The sequence below is a fragment of the Pinus tabuliformis genome, chromosome 7 (assembly GCF_031772625.1).
Source record: "Pinus tabuliformis cultivar Carrire ecotype Pingquan chromosome 7, CPIR1, whole genome shotgun sequence".
NCBI classification, from domain to species: Eukaryota; Viridiplantae; Streptophyta; class Pinopsida; order Pinales; family Pinaceae; genus Pinus; species Pinus tabuliformis.
In genome coordinates, this window is record NC_142293.1 from 22806732 (window position 1) to 22824913 (window position 18182).

The following is an 18182-nucleotide window of genomic DNA, read 5'->3' on the forward strand; positions in this document are numbered from 1 at the left end:
AATTAAAAAATTTCCGCAAAACGAGATTTTTTAATTTATTTCTATGTAAAGATGTAAATAAATGGTCCTAGGAAATGTATGGGGCATGTAACTACTCAAAATTCATCCTCAGAGCCCCGAAATTATCCTAAGACCCACTTCCGGGGTTGAAAAATGAATATCCCCCCTCAAAACCCACATTATCTAAGGAAGTGGCAAAAATGGCAAAATATTTAAAAAAAAATGAGACATTCAAGAATATGTTTCAAAATAAAAAAATAAAGGTGGCGCACATTAAAAGTTTAAAGGGGACAAAATGTGTGACATAGAAGCCACATAAGGCCCACAAGTAGTGGGGGACTCTTGGGGGACAAATCAGCCATGTCAGCAAGTAGTGTTGGAGGCCCACGAATTAGCAAAAATGTTAAGTTATGGTATGTTCTATGCTTATAACAGTTTACTTCTTTTTCTTATTATATTCCACCGATTAGCAATCACATGTACATAAAGTAAAGTGTAGATAGAACATTAAACGATCGATAGAAAACAAGCCAAGACAAGAGACACAAGATGTGGCGGCTAGCCAGGGACAAACCCCACAATGTGTGGGGAAACCCTTTGATCAAATCTTCTTTTATCTTCAATAATTCAGCAGAGAGAAATAGTACAATAAATCTGATTCATATCAGCAGTAGCAAACCCTAGATCAGTAGCATCAGCATTAGCGGCTTCATTATCAAACTAGCGCAGACCATATCTCACAAACCGACAGTCAGATTGACTTCATTCCACCACCAAAAGTTTCGGCTTCCAGAGGAGGTTCAGATGAACCTACAGCGCAGTTCAGATGAGGAGATCTTCTAGGCCACGCAAGTCAATCTTTACTTCTGCAATTGCAGCTTCAGTTTCAGCAGTTTCCGGCTTCAAACTAGGGCAGTCAATATCTTGCAAACTGTTCGTCGGATTGACTTCATTCCACCACCAAAATTTACGGCTTTCAAAGGAGGTTCAGATGAACCTACAACGCAGTTCCAAATAGGAGATCTTCTAGGCCACGCAAGTCAATCTTTACTTCTGCAGTTGCAGCTTCCAATTCAACAGCTTCCGGCTTCACATGTGTGAGAGAGAGAGACCCATTTCAGCGCAGTAGAGAAGAGACTCATATTTGCGCAGTAGAGAGAGAGAGAGATGTGATGAGATGAGTGAGTCCAAATGAAGAAAAGTCCTCTTATATTTATACACAACGTTGGTGGGTGAATAGATGCGACTGTTGGGCTTCTGAGCCTACATGAGTTGTAGGTCGGCTTGATAATAATTCCATAATCAAAATAAATTCATATCTCCATGAATACTTATCGGAATTGGATGATCTTTATATCAATCCTACACCTCTCGACGAGGGGAATCTAATAAAAATATTATTAGCCATGAATAAGATGACCCACATGAAGTTTTGCCCTGGTTGCCAATTTTAACACTCCCTCTCAACCATGTAGAACTTCATCTGCAATCTGTCTATCGGTCATTACTATTCATCCATCAAATGCACTGCCTTGTACAGCCTGACCCTTGCCCTGCTCTGCTCTATTTTGCCTGTTCTGCTTTGTCTTGTTCTGCCCTGCACTGATCTGTACTGTTTTGTTTTGTTCTGCTCTGCTCTTACATTGTTTTGTTCTACTCTGCTTTTGTCCGAATTATGAAGAAGAATAAATGATCGAGGATGTATCATACTGACTCAAAGTCAGTCTCAGAGTATGTACCACTGGTCCCAGACCAGTCTCAACCAACCCAAAGTCAGCGTCATAGCTAGTACAACTCCAACGGTCCCAGACCAATATCATCCTCCACTGACTCAAAGTTAGTCTCAGAGTATGTAACACTGATCCCAGACCAGTCTCAACCGACCCGAAGTCAGCGTCATAGTATGGTACAACTCCTACCACTGGTCCCAGACCAGTATCATTGATCCCAGATCAATGGAGGTCATCGTAGCGTAGGGAGTACGGTAGTTACAATGATGCGTCCATCGGTACTACTATCGTCCCTAACTTCATTTCCATGCTCATTGATCAGATGAGAGGTACTTCCCATGAGTCCCAGACTGCATGGGTAGGATGCCTCGATAGGAGAACTAATCAATCCTGTCCTCACAGGAGAACACATCAATCCTGCTACAATTTCCATGGAGAACACATCAATCCAGGCCTCACAGGAGAACACATCAATCCTGCTACAATGTCGCCACGGGGTGTACATGTATACCACCAGGGGATAGTGAATAATCCTGCGGTCATATGCTGCTCCAAGAAGCACCCCGCGCCCCCCTGGAGCTCTCAGAGCTCAATGCATCATACATGACCCTCATTGGAGGGTCTTTGAACAACTCCAAGTTGTTCACGGAAAGTCAGAAATTTTACTTTCCCAAGGGGTTTTGTCAGAATGTCGGCGACCTGTTCATCTGTACCGATATGATGGAGCCTTATAGCTCCCCGTTGCACCATATCTCGAATATAATGGTATCTAATATCAATATGCTTGGAGCGATCATGGAATACGGGATTCTCTGTCAAACGAATCCCACTTTGGTTGTCACAAAGGATCACAGTGGTATCCAATGTGAATCCAAAAAACTCACTGAAGAGCTTTCACAACCAAACTGCCTCACAAGAAGCCATGCTAGCAGCAATATACTCTGCTTCGACGGTGCTCAAAGCCACCGACTTTTGTTTCCTGCTCATCCAGGATATCGAAGCAGATCCCAAGGAGAAACAACACCCGGAAGTGCTCTTACGGTCCTCCACATTGCCTGCCCAGTCAGCATCTGTGTATCCAAATAGTCTCACATCTCTGGCAATGTATCTTAACCCATAAGTGATAGTGCCACGAAGATATCTCAGCAGATTCTTGGCACCAATCCAGTGTATGTGGTGGGGTTCAACCATATGCTGGCTCAACGTGTTGACTGCAAAGCATATATCTGGACGGGAGTTCACTAAGAACATTAATGCTCCGACGAGTTGCCGATACTCGGTAGCATTTCGTAAAACAGGTCCAGCAGCACTACCGCTTAACTTCTTGAAGTCATGCTCCATCGGAGTAGTTACAGGCTTACAGTCCACCATTCCAAATCTTTCCAATATCTTCACCACATATTTTCCTTGAGATAGGAAAATTTCTCCTGGCTTTTGCCACACTTCAAGTCCTAGGAAGTAGTGCATCAGTTCTAGGTCTTTCATTTCAAATTCATAGGCCAGCTCCCTCTTACATTTGTGAATGAGAGGGTCTGCACCTGTTATCTTCAACCTTAAAGTAAAGGTTAGGATCGGCTTCACTCCTAGTGAATCCCAGCTTCATCAAGTAGCTATCGATCCTCTCATACCATGCTCGGGGTGCTTGCTTCAGCCCATAGAGAGCTTTCTTCAACCTGCATACATGAGATTTTCGATCATAAATCTCAAATCCTTCGGGTTGCTCCACGTAGACCTCTTCTTTGATCGAGCCATGCAAGAACGCAGTCTTGACATCCATCTGATGTAGGTTCCATCCTTGTGAAGCGGCAAGGGCTATGATCGAGCGGATGGTCGTATATCTGGCAACAGGTGCAAATATCTCATCATAGTCTATACCTTCCTTTTGGGAGAAACCTCGAGCAACAAAATGAGCCTTATACTTTTCCGTGCTTCCATCTGCTGCATGCTTTATCTTGTAAAGCCATTTGGAAGTAACAACAGTCTTGTCCTGGGGTCTGGGAACTACTTCCCAAACATCATTCTTTATGATAGACTCATATTCTTCGGTCATAGCATCCTTCCATACTTGATGCTTGACGGCATCTGAGAATGACGAAGGCTCATTTTGTATGATCGTGCTCATGATGGTCAGGTATCCTTGATACCTATCTGTCTTACATCGGGTAGAGCTTTGTAATGAAGGTGGGCAAACCTCCGATGCCAAAGTTTGGACTGAAGCGTTGTATCACAAGACATGACACCTAGCGGACTTCCACCGACTTGAAATAAAGAATCAACTCGAAACCCAAGAGTGAAAGCATCTTTAACATTATTTTTCCATATGCGTACCTTACCATCGCTGAAGGTTACCTTATAGCCTTTGTCTTCCATTGCCGAGATGGATACCACGTTCTTTTTGAGATCAGTTACATATAATACGTCTTGTAAGTGAATCGTATTACCTTGATTCAGTTTAAGAAAAACATTGCCTACACCTTTCACTGGGTATTTCATGTCATCTCAAAGGACCAATTTCCAGGTTAGTTTCTTTCTCTACCAGATTATAGAGTACTTCTTTGTAACCAGTGAAGTGTCTTGAGGCACCACTATCAATGAGCCAAATTCCCATTGAGTCCGAAGGAGCGGAGGTAGATAGAGCAGCTGGTAGATAATATTCAGCCTGCTTATCGTCAACAGTGTTAGATTCATACCTGGAATTTCTAGCCTTCTTGAATGGTTGCCCTCTTCCTTGATTTCCTGCATTCCTTTTTCCTTTGTTGTTGAATTTTCCATTCCTTCGATTACCATGAGAGGGATTTTGATCATCGTCACGGTGAGAGTCCTTTCTATCAGGGCATTCCCTTGCATAGTGACCTGCTTTATTGCAAATGAAACATCGTCCTTTTCTTCCACCCTTAAATCCAACCTTTCTTTTCGATTTAGACTCAGAATTATTTCTTTTCTTAGCATGAGAAGAAAAAGCAGCAAGAGGACTTTTAGGCAAGGGCATTTCCTGCTCTTCTACCCTTGTTTGTTCTTGAATGCATCGAGCCATTAATTCCTCGAAACTAGGAATTACATTATTGTTCAGAAGAGTAGTCCTGAACACATACCATTCAGATGGTAATCCTCCGAGAGTTGTGAGTGCCATTTCTCTGTCAGTAATGGTTTCCCCAATAGATAGGAGATCGTTCTTGATCTCGGTGATTCTTAAGAAGTATGCTTGCATACTTTCATCTTTACCCTTCTTGATTTCCCTCAACTTATTTCTAAGAAACAAAACTTGATTTGCATCATTAACTTTAAATAAACTCACCAGTCTGTCGTAGATTTCCTTGGAGGTGTCTAGATCAGAGATGTAGGCCACCAAGCGCTTGTCGATAGAGTCCCGGATGATCTTCTTTGTTTTGACTTCTCCAATTTTCCATTTGTTCCAGGCAGCAGCAGATGCATTTGATGAAGGCTCAACAATATTGCCTCTTACATGGTCCAGCACTCCTTGATCTTCAAGGGTTAGATCGATAGACATCTTCCATCCATGATAGTCAACTTTCTCACGGAGCTTGTCTTCGGCAGGAAAGAGTGTTGAGGACCCCATAGTTCTTTTAGGATAGCCTTGCCAATCTTCTCTTCAATGATTGCTCTTGCTCTTGCTCGGGCTTTGTCTTCACCTCAGCGCTGATACCATGTTAAGTTATGGTATGTTCTATGCTTATAACAGTTTACTTCTTTTTCTTATTATATTCCACCGATTAGCAATCACATGTACATAAAGTAAAGTGCAGACAGAACATTAAACGATCGACAGAAGACAAGCCAAGACAAGAGACACAAGATGTGGCGGCTAGCCAGGGACAAACCCCACAATGTGTGGGGAAACCCTTTGATCAAATCTTCTTTTATCTTCAATAATTCAGCAGAGAGAAATAGTACAATAAATCTGATTCATATCAGCAGTAGCAAACCCTAGATCAGTAGCATCAGCATTAGCGGCTTCATTATCAAACTAGGGTAGACCAAATCTCACAAACCGACAGTCGGATTGACTTCATTCCACCACCAAAAGTTTCGGCTTCCAGAGGAGGTTGAGATGAACCTACAGTGCAATTCAGATGAGGAGATCTTCTAGGCCACACAAGTCAATCTTTACTTCTGCAGTTGCAGCTTCAGTTTCAGCAGTTTCCGGCTTCAAACTAGGGCAGTCGATATCTTGCAAACTGTTCGTCGGATTGACTTCATTCCACCACCAAAATTTGTAGCTTTCAAAGGAGGTTCAGATGAACCTACAGCGCAGTTCCAAAGAGGAGATCTTCTAGGCCACGCAAGTCAATCTTTACTTCTGCAGTTGCAGCTTCAAATTCAACAGCTTCCGGCTTCACATGTGTGAGAGAGAGAGACCCATTTCAGCGCAGCAGAGAAGAGACTCATATTTGCGTAGTAGAGAGAGAGAGATGTGATGAGATGAGTGATTCCAAATGTGGAAAAGTCCTCTTATATTTATAAACAACGTTGGTGGGTGAATAGATGCGACTGTTGGGCTTTTGAGCCTACATGAGTTGTAGGTCGACTTGATAATAATTCCATAATCAAAATAAATTCATATCTCCATGAATACTTATCGGAATTGGATGATCTTTATATCAATCCTACACCTCTCGACGAGAGGAATCTAATAAAAATATTATTAGCCATGAATAAGATGACCCACATGAAGTTTTGCCCTGGTTGCCAATTTTAACAAAAAAGGCATCAGAAAATCAGTTTTAAAATGTCACAGATTTGCTAAAGGATAAGTAGGGACAAAACTGCAGCATGGGATGGTTCTTGTCCTCCACTTGTCTCCCACCTTCTCCACTACCATCCTAAGAAGCTAGATTTGTCCTCCCGCCCGCCTCCCCCACCTCCTGTGTTCTGAATCCCACGTGTCAGACACGATTCTCGAGGGACACATGTCCAATTCGTGGGTCAAGAGTGTCCGAACACGTGGGATTCATTGGGCCCGTGAATCCGATTCACCCAACAGTGTGTCCAAATTTTGGGGCATGTGTCCCTCTAGAAATGCGTGTCACGGCTCCTTAAAAGTTTGATTTGGGCCGCTTTCTCTTCATTGTTGTGTCTCTCTCTTGCTGTGGGTGTGGGGGAGCAAGTAACAAAGGGTTTAGGAGCATTTTGGAGGTGATTCAAGCAACTGGTAAGTGCATTTTGCTTCCTTTTTTTCCCTTTTTTCCACAACAGTTTGCCCATCCATTTTGTTTACATGCTAGTGCATTTTTTCTTTATATTTTTACAACATTCATGGCTCAATCAAAGGCATCTAGGAAGGGGCAAAATGTCCCCATTGGTAATGCCCATCCTATTCCAGTTTCATTAGGGTCTATCAGTGCTCCCTCTGTTGGAAGTGGGGTTGCAACAACAACGTCAAATGTTGAGGGAAGAATAAATTTAGAAAGACAACAAGCTCAAGAAAGTAAATATTCCCTGTGGAAGTATGTCACAAGAGATCAAGGGTTAGGCAACAAGTTAAAGGGACGAGGCAATGTTCTTTGTACATGCAGCTATTGCAATAGTCAATTCAAGAGCACTTATTTCCGCATGAAAGTGCATTTATTGGGCTTACTAGATTTTGCGATTGGAGCATGTGCAAATGTGTCTGTAGCTACGAGGAAAGAAATGGAAAAAGAGGCCAATGCTGGTGTGGCAAGGGTGGTTGCATCATCTAAAAAAACAAGAATGAGGATCCCCTTCCATTCTTGAGGAAAAGCAACAACAAATTTCTATTTGAGAGTTTTGGTGGGGGCGTAGGTCAAGCAACAAAGAAAGGTAGTGGCACTTGGTCCAATGGACAAGATGTTTCAACAAGAGAGACGGAAAGAGCTTGATATCACCATTGCCTTCATTTTCTATCTGAACTTCATATCATTTAATATTGCAAGATCACATTTATTTATTGAGCTCTAACTCAAGGGGCCCCATCAGGGTATGTGCCTCCTGGGTCAGAGAAGCTTAGAACCACATTGTTGACTAAGGTAAATAAAGAGGTGGATAAAATGTTTGAGCCTATTAAATCAACATGGCCAACATCTGGGGTTAGTATTGTTTTTTATTGTTGGAAAGATCCAACACGCCACCTTCTCATCAACTTCGTGGTGTCTTCCTTGAATGGGCCAGTTTTCTTGAAATTAGTGGATGCACTTGGAAAATACAAGGATGCACAATATATGGGTGAGTTGTTCATTAAAGTTATTGAAGATGTAGCTATTGATTCCTGTGTGCAAATCATTATAGATAATGCACCTGTTTGCAAGGTTGTTGGCATGATTGTGGAAGCTAAATATCCACAAGTATTTTGGACAACTTGCATTGTACATTCCTTGAATTTAACACTTAAAACTTGTTGATTTGGGGTAGCATTGAATGTGCTCTAGCCGCGAAATTTGGTGGAGAGGTTAGGGCACATGAGATCTCCAATACCCAGAAAGGGTTTGGGCAGATTCTAAACAGTTTGGGAGATATTAAAATAAATAATATTTTTAATGGAGTCCCTAAGTCTAAACTTAGGGAAATTAAAATATTAATGTGAATTAATATAAAGTTGTGTTAGAATGGTCCAAAAGACATGGATCAAACCAGATCTAATCTTAGCCGTCGATTAGGGACTTAATCTCGACCGTTGATTTGTCAATGAAGAAAGTACAAGAGGAGGCTTGAGGGTCAGTTGGAGAACATACCATAGTGATCAATCAATCTATTCTCTAGAGCGGGGTTTGCTAAGAGAGATCGAATTAGTGATCAGTTGTAACGAGGGGCAGTGAGTACGAGGAAGAGAGATAGGGACAGTGATGTGAGACTAGCGCAGAAGCAGAGCGAGGCAGACGCAGAGCCAGAGGGAGTCACACAGAGGCAGTAGAGACTATGCAGAGCCAGAAGGGCCTGCGTCATTCATGCAGAGGTTGCAGGAGTGATGCGGAGAGCCAGAGAGGCTGCACAGAGCCTCAATAGGCCAGCAGGGCTGACGCTAAGCTTCAGATTGTGCTGGAGAGGGATTTTGTGGAGCAGGCTTTTCGAACACCTGTTTCCGAAGAGAGGTATTGCTGCCAGATTTTTTATCTCTGTCGGGTTAGCCAGTTTGGCACCTAGTGTACTCAGAAAAGAACTGCTTAATAACAAAACGCTCAAATTGCTGCACCAATTTTCCCGCATTGGGATTTTCCGGGGACATTAGTCCAAAAATAACGTGTCATTTGTGTGCTTGTTTCTGTTTCCTTCAGTTGATGATCCATAATGTGTTGAGCATGCACTTGTATTTATTTTCAGTATTTACATGGTAAATAACTTATTAATTAACATAACAAGTAGGTAGGAATAAATTAGTAAAGTGCATGGAGGGTTTATAACATGTCAGACTTAGAAATTCCAACATGGTATCAGAGCGTGGTTGTAGGTCACAGGAGAATTGAGGACATCAGCAGAATAGAGCAGTAGCAGTAGAAAACAGTTGCCCCGAGTGACAGAAGTTGTTCCTAGCAGCAAAGCAGCAAGGAAGGGGTGATGCAGTGCCTGCGTCATCAAGTTCGAGCCAAGAGGTTGCGCAGAGGCTGAAGGAGGCAAAGACAGGTTCACGCAGAGCCACGTAGAGGCCAGGAGGGCTAACACAGTTGGCTGAGGGAGCTAGTTTGCCGGTGTCGAGATTGCGTAGAGCCTAGGAGATCTCACCTTCAAGTTGTTGGGGTTTAGGAGGCTGTGGGTAAGTTGCAGAGTGGAGCTGGTGGGTTTAGGAGGCTATGGGTAAGTTGCAGAGTGGAGCTAGTTAGAACAGTACCTAACAAGGCAAGGTCAAGGAGGAGGGAGTTGCTACCAAGGGTTTCTAGCCGAGAAATCCGGATCAGTGATGTAGTTGCATAGACGATCAGAGTAGGGGGCATCTTGACATCGATAGAAGGGTTTCCAAGAGGGAAATCAAGGCTCAAAGGGAGTCACATTGAGAACTTCTAGGAAGGAAGTAGAAGAGAAGCATGGCACTACACGGAATAAGAGACCAGGATAGACTAGACGGAGCCTCAAACTTCGCAGTTTGGAAGGCCAGAAATATCTGTACTTTACAGAAATCGTGTCAAGCACTTTGCCTTGAGGACGATAGCGATCCCAGTTGACCCAGTTGATAACAACAAGTACGAGGAGGCAATGGCAAGGGCCAAGAGCATCATCCTTGAGGGGTCAAGGACCATGTAGTACCACACATTGTCGAGAAGGAAACGACAAATGAGATGTGGGAGGCCCTAAAGAAATTGTACCAGCATACTTCTGTGCAGAGAAGGATGTTACTAGAAAATCAGTTGCGGTCATACCAGATGAAGAAGGGAGAACCGATCGACACCTTCCTCGGTCGACTGAATGAGATCCGGGATCAACTGACTTCCATAGGGGCCATGCCGGATCAGGAATTGATGGTGAGAACAACCCTGAATGCAGTCTCAGAAGACTGGGAGGTATTTGTCCAGAGTATACTGGGCAGAGCGACCCTTCCACATTGGGAGGAAATGTGGGTGGCTCTTCGCCAAGAAGAGATTAGAAGGCTAAGCAAGGCGGGAAGCAGTGGCAAGGGGATCTGAGTCAAAAAAGAAGAGGAGGAAGATGTTGCCCTAACATCTGAGGGAAAGCAATAGAAACAAAAGAAGGACCTCTCCAAGATCAAATGCTTCCACTGTGGGGAGCTGGGTCATTATGCGACCCAGTGTCCAAGGAAGAAGAACAAGGGAGAGGCCTCCAAGACCAAGGCAGTGCCAACAAGGGCAGAGAAGGAAGTGGAGACAGACGATTACTATGCCATGAGTGCACACACGCCACTTGAGTGGAAGTGGGGAGACATCGAGCTGTAGTCAGACGGACTATAGGCGATGAGAAGCAGGATCCTCGAGGTACCCAGCCTCTTGGATTAGACCATGCTATGGGAGCCTTGAAGAGGAGTAGCAGGACTAGTGGATGTGTGTAGGGACGGATGTGGATGAAGCGACAGAGAGAGCTACAGTGCAGAATTCCCAGGACAGCACTAGGCTAGAAGGCTGCAACAATGTGAGAGGCACGGGAGTGTTGCACTAGTGTAGGATGGCACAGAGAGGTGTGCAACGGTGCGAGATGCAGGGAGTTGTTGCAGCAGCGTAGAGGTCAGAGACGGAGCACTTGTCAGTGGCAGAGCGAGCTATAGCATCAGGAGTACTCTAGCCTGACAGAGAGGTCAGAGTTGGGAGATCAGTTACTTACTACGCAATAACTGAGTTGCAGTGCAATAGTTAGCAGTGGTAGTACTATGGGCAGTGTTGTCGCGCAGATTGGCACGACAACGCTCGGACCGGGGCTGTCACTCTGATCCCCGATCCCTCCGTTTAAGCCTGTCTCTCGCGGCTAAGGGGGGTAGACCCTGTGAGGCGATGAGACCAACTGTCGACCAGTTGGTTGGGAGACACGAGATACGATAATAAAAAGCACTTGAAAGATTTGATTAATTTAACAGACCAGTGCCTTAAGAGATTATTATTTGATCGATTACTTATTAGATGATATAGAAACATGAACTGTGAACATCAATCATTAATCATCAGCTAAATCAAAACGATATCCAGCGACTGAAAGATTCAAAAAAAGATAAATGCTTTAAACCACCACGAAAATTCCAAACCATTAACCAGATATCAATTCGTATCTCGACTCAGAATATTCAGCATGAAAGATATAGCATGATAATAACTGAATCTCGCAAAATAATTTTCCACAATTTTTTTTTTTTTTTTTTTTTTTTTTTTTATAAATAAAAATCTAAAAAAATTAAAATTTTAAAATCTATTCTAAAAAATCTAAAAATTAACTATACAAAAAGATGAACCTAATAAAATCTTTTTTATTTTTTATTATTATTTTTTTTTTTTTAAAAATAAAAATAAATAAAATCTAAAACATAAGATATAAAAAAACTAAATATTAAAATCTAACTACAACAATCTTAAACTAAACATAAATTAAAATCTACGTTAAATCTAAAAAAAACTCAACACATTTTTTGTATTTTTTATATTCAATCAAAACAATAATTTAAATCTAAAGAAATGAATTAAAGCCTAAGTTTAACAAAACCAAATATGGACCTTTTTTATTTTTATAAAACAACAAATCTAAAAAAATCTAAACGATGCTAATAAAAATGAAACTATAGTTACAAATCAAAACCCTAATCTAAGGAATTAAAACGTAAATGACTACTCGTAATACAGGATGCTTCAATGCCAAAAATCGAACGAGCGTAAAACGAAAAGCCCTGAGTGAAATATCCGTGGGTGAGCTAGAAATTGACGGCGATAAGTCTGAAAAAAAAATATAATTTTTTTTTTTACCTGTCAAGCACCAGCCGTAACGCCTTTCTGATGCCCACGCTGAAGACTGTAAGAACATCAAACCATTTCTTGAAGCCAGCAACCGGACGACATAGGAAGTGAGACGCAAGTCGGTTGTGATTTTGATGCTAACACGCAGTGACGGAATGTTTCAATGGCGCTGCAAATTAACTGTATATATTGCTGCCGCTGTTTCATTTGAGAGTTTTTTATGCTGGATTCAGTGATAGATAAATGGAGTAGATGCGTTTCTCTTTATCTAGCCAATGCACCGATCATGAGATGATTTGCCCTGAAAACTCTGGCATATGTTTTATAACCTCGAATCAGAAATACGTGAGACTCTAGGGCAGCGTTGAAGATTGCAGGCAATGGAAGACGTGTTGTCAGGCTTGGCCTTTGCTGGGGCAAGAGCGGCTCACGTGAAGGTTTTCTCAGCTGACATCCACGTGCATAACACCGAAAACACATCTAACTTGACTTCAGCTTGATGGCGGACTGGAATATACAAAATCACTGCTGAAAAAAATGTGGAGAGCCGTCAACAGCTTAATAAATGATCTCAAAAACTTTGTCTTTCTCGCTCATAAACCCTTGAAGAGAAACCCTATTCCTACAATTTCAAGAAACACGCACTAATTTTAAATCTGTATAAAAAAAAATTTAAAACCCTAGAACATCTGACCAATGTACAGATTTTGGCTCTTTAATAACCAGATCTGGCAATAAGCACGGAAGATATTTAAAAGAACAGAAATTTTCAGATTGTCACTGTGAGAAACTTCAGAAATTTTCTCATGCAAACTAAAACATAAAACCGAATGATAGACCCAGGATCAAATCCAGCTGGGCTCAACAAAAAACGCTTGTGGGAGTTGGCTGGTTCAGCCGAGAACTTCCCCTAACGCCCACCAAATCTTCTTCACTAAAAGGTTTTCCTGCACATCTCAAGCAGCCATCAGCAAAGAGAGAGAGAATGCTGCTAGATCTCAGGAAATAATGGAGATACCTGCCATTATTTCAGAGACCCTAACAGCACCCAAACCCTAGCAGGTGAACAAGATACCTGTGCTCACAATACTCTTAAAAAAAAGCTATTATCGATGACTGAAAGTAAAATATGCAGAAACTAAAACAATCTCACAGCATTTAAGAGAGTAACACCAGCAAGATATGGACCCCAAAGTCTTCTTTATTAACCAGAAACAGATTTACAAGAGAGCTTCTTCAGTCTTAGACTCACAGATCGAATGAATTGAAATGACCCCCTAAGACCCTATATAAAGGAAATGATCCTAACGGCTAGTTCGAGTGATCCATGTAGAAATGATCTCGACCGCTGATGAGGATCAAGACATCTCTTGATCTCATCCGTCGATTTATTCACTTAAAATATTATTATTTTATTAGTTAGGGTTTTTGCTTGATTTTTTAATTTTTTTATTATTTTTCATTATTTTATTATTTTTATTCATTTTTTAATTTTTTAATTCATTTTAAAATGGATCACTGAACTAAACCTTCGGAAACATCACCTAGGACCTAGGACCTAGGACTCATGAGGGGATTTACAACATTTCTCGACCCTCAGGACACATTACATCATGACTTTTACAAAATTACATCTTAAGGGACAAACCCATTTAATACAGACCCTCACAAAACACCCAGCTCTGCGACACAACGATAATCTAGCAGATCAACACACTAGGATTCTCCTAAAGTTCTAATGACAAAATCAATCCCGGCTTTGGGGTCAGGTTTGAAGGAAAACTCTGCCGATCCGTGGATCGGTGAGACAAAAAACCTTCCGGGACGTAGATTATCATCAGAAAGTTAGGTCCACCTAGGCAAATTACATACATGACTTCATGTCTGCTAAGATTATTTACAGTTAATACATGCAGACTGGGTTTACAATCAGAAAGATCAAACTGCTGATGATGGCATGGCACGGACATGCTGATCAGGTGCTGCTTCTTCTTGTCAAGAAAAGACGGGGTGCACTGCATGGGAAGTTGACCAGTAGGGGTCAACATCTGGCTCTACTTGGGGACACGTTGCTGCTTGCAGGAATGTGAGAATCCAGAATCTGCATCCATACAACACAAAATAAGTAGCGTCCATCCAAAAATCAGCATATACGTTAAGCACAATAAAGATAAAAGCTCTTCATTTATTAACTATCTAAAACAGAAACGAAAATGCGGAAAAAAACAAGGAGTAGGGTTAGAAATACGATACAAAGGATGCCCTACGGCATCAGATGTGTTCAATATAGTGCATACTGAGCATTTGCCTGCTTTCAGGCAAATCTGTGGGCTGCTTGTCGGATGTGCCATGTCCAATTTTGCATATGGTAGGACTTTTTCCTATCCGAAAATCAAGCTGCTCACGGCCGTCTGATGTATCAAATCTTCGTCTCATCTTCTTTCTCTTACGCTTTTTCTTTCTGGCAGGTTGAATTACTGATGACCTGGTACTTTCTGTTTCAAAGCTATCAGATGAAGTATGTAAGATATGCATGCTATGTCTTTCTTCATCTTGCATCTGATCTCTATCATTCTTAAGTCTGTCTGGATCACCCTCAATCAACCGTCTTTCAATCGAATCAACAACCTCCCAATAATAAGATGAATCTTGTTGCAGAAAATGAGAAGGCTCCTGATCTGTTGATGTTTGCTGGTTTCTCTCATCTTCCAATTGCTGAAACCTTTGAACTTGTATTCTAATGGCATCAATCTGACTAGAATGTTGAACCTTTATATTACTGATTTGTCTGGCATGGTGCTCTTGCATGTCTTTTATTACTTTAACATTCTTTTCCTTTATGTCCATCAAGCAATGCTGTATAAAATTTATTTCTTCTTTATGGTTCGCTTGCATGTCAGCCACTTGATTATTATGGTTGAACGTCATGATGGTCATTTCCTCATCCATGGTTAATAGCTTGTTTTGCATAGAGTCAATTTCCCTATCATGATCAGCTTTCATGGCCACCATATTTTCCTCTAAGATAGACAACCTGCTTTGCATGATTCTAATTTCTGTTTCATAATTAGTTTTTATGGCCTCAATTTCCTTAGCATGCTGGTTTTGCGTGACCTCAATCTCTCTATTACGTTTCTCCAGGTGAGTGCATAAAGTTTTCACATCATTGACATAATTAGTTTGATTGATTTCCATATTTCTTACCAGCATCATTAGATCTCGTATAATTTGCTTTTGCTCTTCTTTTTCATTGTCATTTGTCCCTGATTTTTCACTATCATGAACTTGATCTGCAATATTTTCGGTGGATGACACATTTTGACATGAAGAATCGTCCTGGGATCTTTCAGCTGGACCTCCTATCAAATTACTTACATTCTGTTGCACAATTTTGGAGGAAGAAGGCAAGCTGTTTGGATAACCATATCTATCTTCAAAAGCATTGATAATATCAGCCAAAGAAGAGAAAGAATCCTTAGGAAAATTGTTAAACCAATTCAAAGCATTATCTTCTAAAGAAAGGACAAATAGACGCATTTTGATATCACCATGATGAAACTGAGGGGGTCTGCAATATATGATCATGAAGCGGATAAACAAGTCAATATGCCTTTTAGCAGCGATTGGATCACCATCTGAAAAAATAGGCAATTCAGGAAGGGCCTCCTCCGGAAAATCATGGAGATGGTGAGTAAAACGACATGGTTTAAACGAATAATCCATGATGAACAATAAGGGATGATAGAACTAGATCTTTGCTCAAGAAAATCAAAAGATGAAAGAAGTGGAGTCGCCACTTGAACAACAAGTCTGATTCTAAGATCCGAGAAGCAATCAACAACAGATATGCGGTAGGCTTCTTGTCTGGGAAAAATAAGAAAAATGGAGTCGCCACCCAGACAGGAAACAAACCCAAGAGGTACTGCTGATACGTGATGAAAAGATGCAAAATATTGAATCTGCCAGCTCAAATGAGAGATGAGAAGATGAGAAGATGCATGTCGATGAAAATCCAGGAACAGAAAAAACTCTATCCCCGGCAACGGCGCCAAAAAATGTTGTCGCGCAGATTGGCACGACAACGCTCGGACCGGGGGCTGTCACTCTGATCCCCGATCCCTCCGTTTAAGCCTGTCTCCCGCGGCTAAGGGGGGTAGACCCTGTGAGGCGATGAGACCAACTGTCGACCAGTTGGTTGGGAGACACGAGATACGATAATAAAAAGCACTTGAAAGATTTGATTAATTTAACAGACCAGTGCCTTAAGAGATTATTATTTGATCGATTACTTATTAGATGATATAGAAACATGAACTGTGAACATCAATCATTAATCATCAGCTAAATCAAAACGATATCCAGCGACTGAAAGATTCAAAAAAGATAAATGCTTTAAACCACCACGAAAATTCTAAACCATTAACCAGATATCAATTCGTATCTCGACTCAGAATATTCAGCATGAAAGATATAGCATGATAATAACTGAATCTCGCAAAATAATTTTCCACAAAATTTTATTTTATTTTATTTTTTTTTTTTTTTATAAATAAAAATCTAAAAATCTAAAAAAATTAAAATTTTAAAATCTATTCTAAAAAAATCTAAAAATTAACTATACAAAAAGATGAACCTAATAAAATCTTTTTTATTTTTTAATAAATAAAATCTAAAACATAAGATATAAAAAGAACTAAATATTAAAATCTAACTACAACAATCTTAAACTAAACATAAATTAAAATCTACGTTAAATCTAAAAAAAACTCAACACATTTTTTGTATTTTTTATATTCAATCAAAACAATTATTTAAATCTAAAGAAATGAATTAAAGCCTAAGTTTAACAAAACCAAATATGGACCTTTTTTATTTTTATAAAACAACAAATCTAAAAAAATCTAAACGATGCTAATAAAAATGAAACTATAGTTACAAATCAAAACCCTAATCTAAGGAATTAAAACGTAAATGACTACTCGTAATACAGGATGCTTCAATGCCAAAAATCGAATGAGCGTAAAACGAAAAGCCCTGAGTGAAATATCCGTGGGTGAGCTAGAAATTGACGGCGATAAGTCTGAAAAAAAAATATAATTTTTTTTTTTTACCTGTCAAGCACCAGTCGTAACGCCTTTCTGATGCCCACGCTGAAGACTGTAAGAACATCAAACCATTTCTTGAAGCCAGCAACCGGACGACATAGGAAGTGAGACGCAAGTCGGTTGTGATTTTGATGCTAACACGCAGTGACGGAATGTTTCAATGGCGTTGCAAATTAACTGTATATATTGCTGCCGCTGTCTCATTTGAGAGTTTTTTATGCTGGATTCAGTGATAGATAAATGGAGTAGATGCGTTTCTCTTTATCCAGCCAATGCACCGATCATGAGATGATTTGCCCGGAAAACTCTGGCATATGTTTTATAACCTCGGATCAGAAATACGTGAGACTCTAGGGCAACGTTGAAGATTGCAGGCAATGGAAGACGTGTTGTCAGGCTTGGCCTTTGCTGGGGCAAGAGCGGCTCACGTGAAGGTTTTCTCAGCTGACATCCATGTGCATAACACCGAAAACACATCTAACTTGACTTCAGCTTGATGGCGGACTGGAATATACAAAATCACTGCTGAAAAAAATGTGGAGAGCCGTCAACAGCTTAATAAATGATCTCAAAAACTTTGTCTTTCTCGCTCATAAACCCTTGAAGAGAAACCCTATTCCTACAATTTCAAGAAACACGCACTAATTTTAAATCTGTATAAAGCAAAATTTGAAACCCTAAGACAAAAAAGAAAAAAAAAAAAAATTTAAAACCCTAGAACATCTGACCAATGTACAGATTTTGGCTCTTTAATAACCAGATCTGGCAATAAGCACGGAAGATATTTAAAAGAACAGAAATTTTCAAATTGTCACTGTGAGAAACTTCAGAAATTTTCTCATGCAAACTAAAACATAAAACCGAATGATAGACCCAGGATCAAATCCAGCTGGGCTCAACAAAAAACGCTTGTGGGAGTTGGCTGGTTCAGCCGAGAACTTCCCCTAACGCCCACCAAATCTTCTTCACTAAAAGGTTTTCCTGCACATCTCAAG

At 40.7% G+C, this 18182-nt stretch overlaps 1 protein-coding gene across 4 annotated transcripts in view; it reads right to left on the reverse strand.

The window, feature by feature from the left end:
- Positions 1 to 18182, reverse strand: part of LOC149244930 (protein ACTIVITY OF BC1 COMPLEX KINASE 1, chloroplastic-like) — a 352991-nt gene that overhangs the window by 75048 nt on the left and 259761 nt on the right. The window lies entirely within an intron of this gene.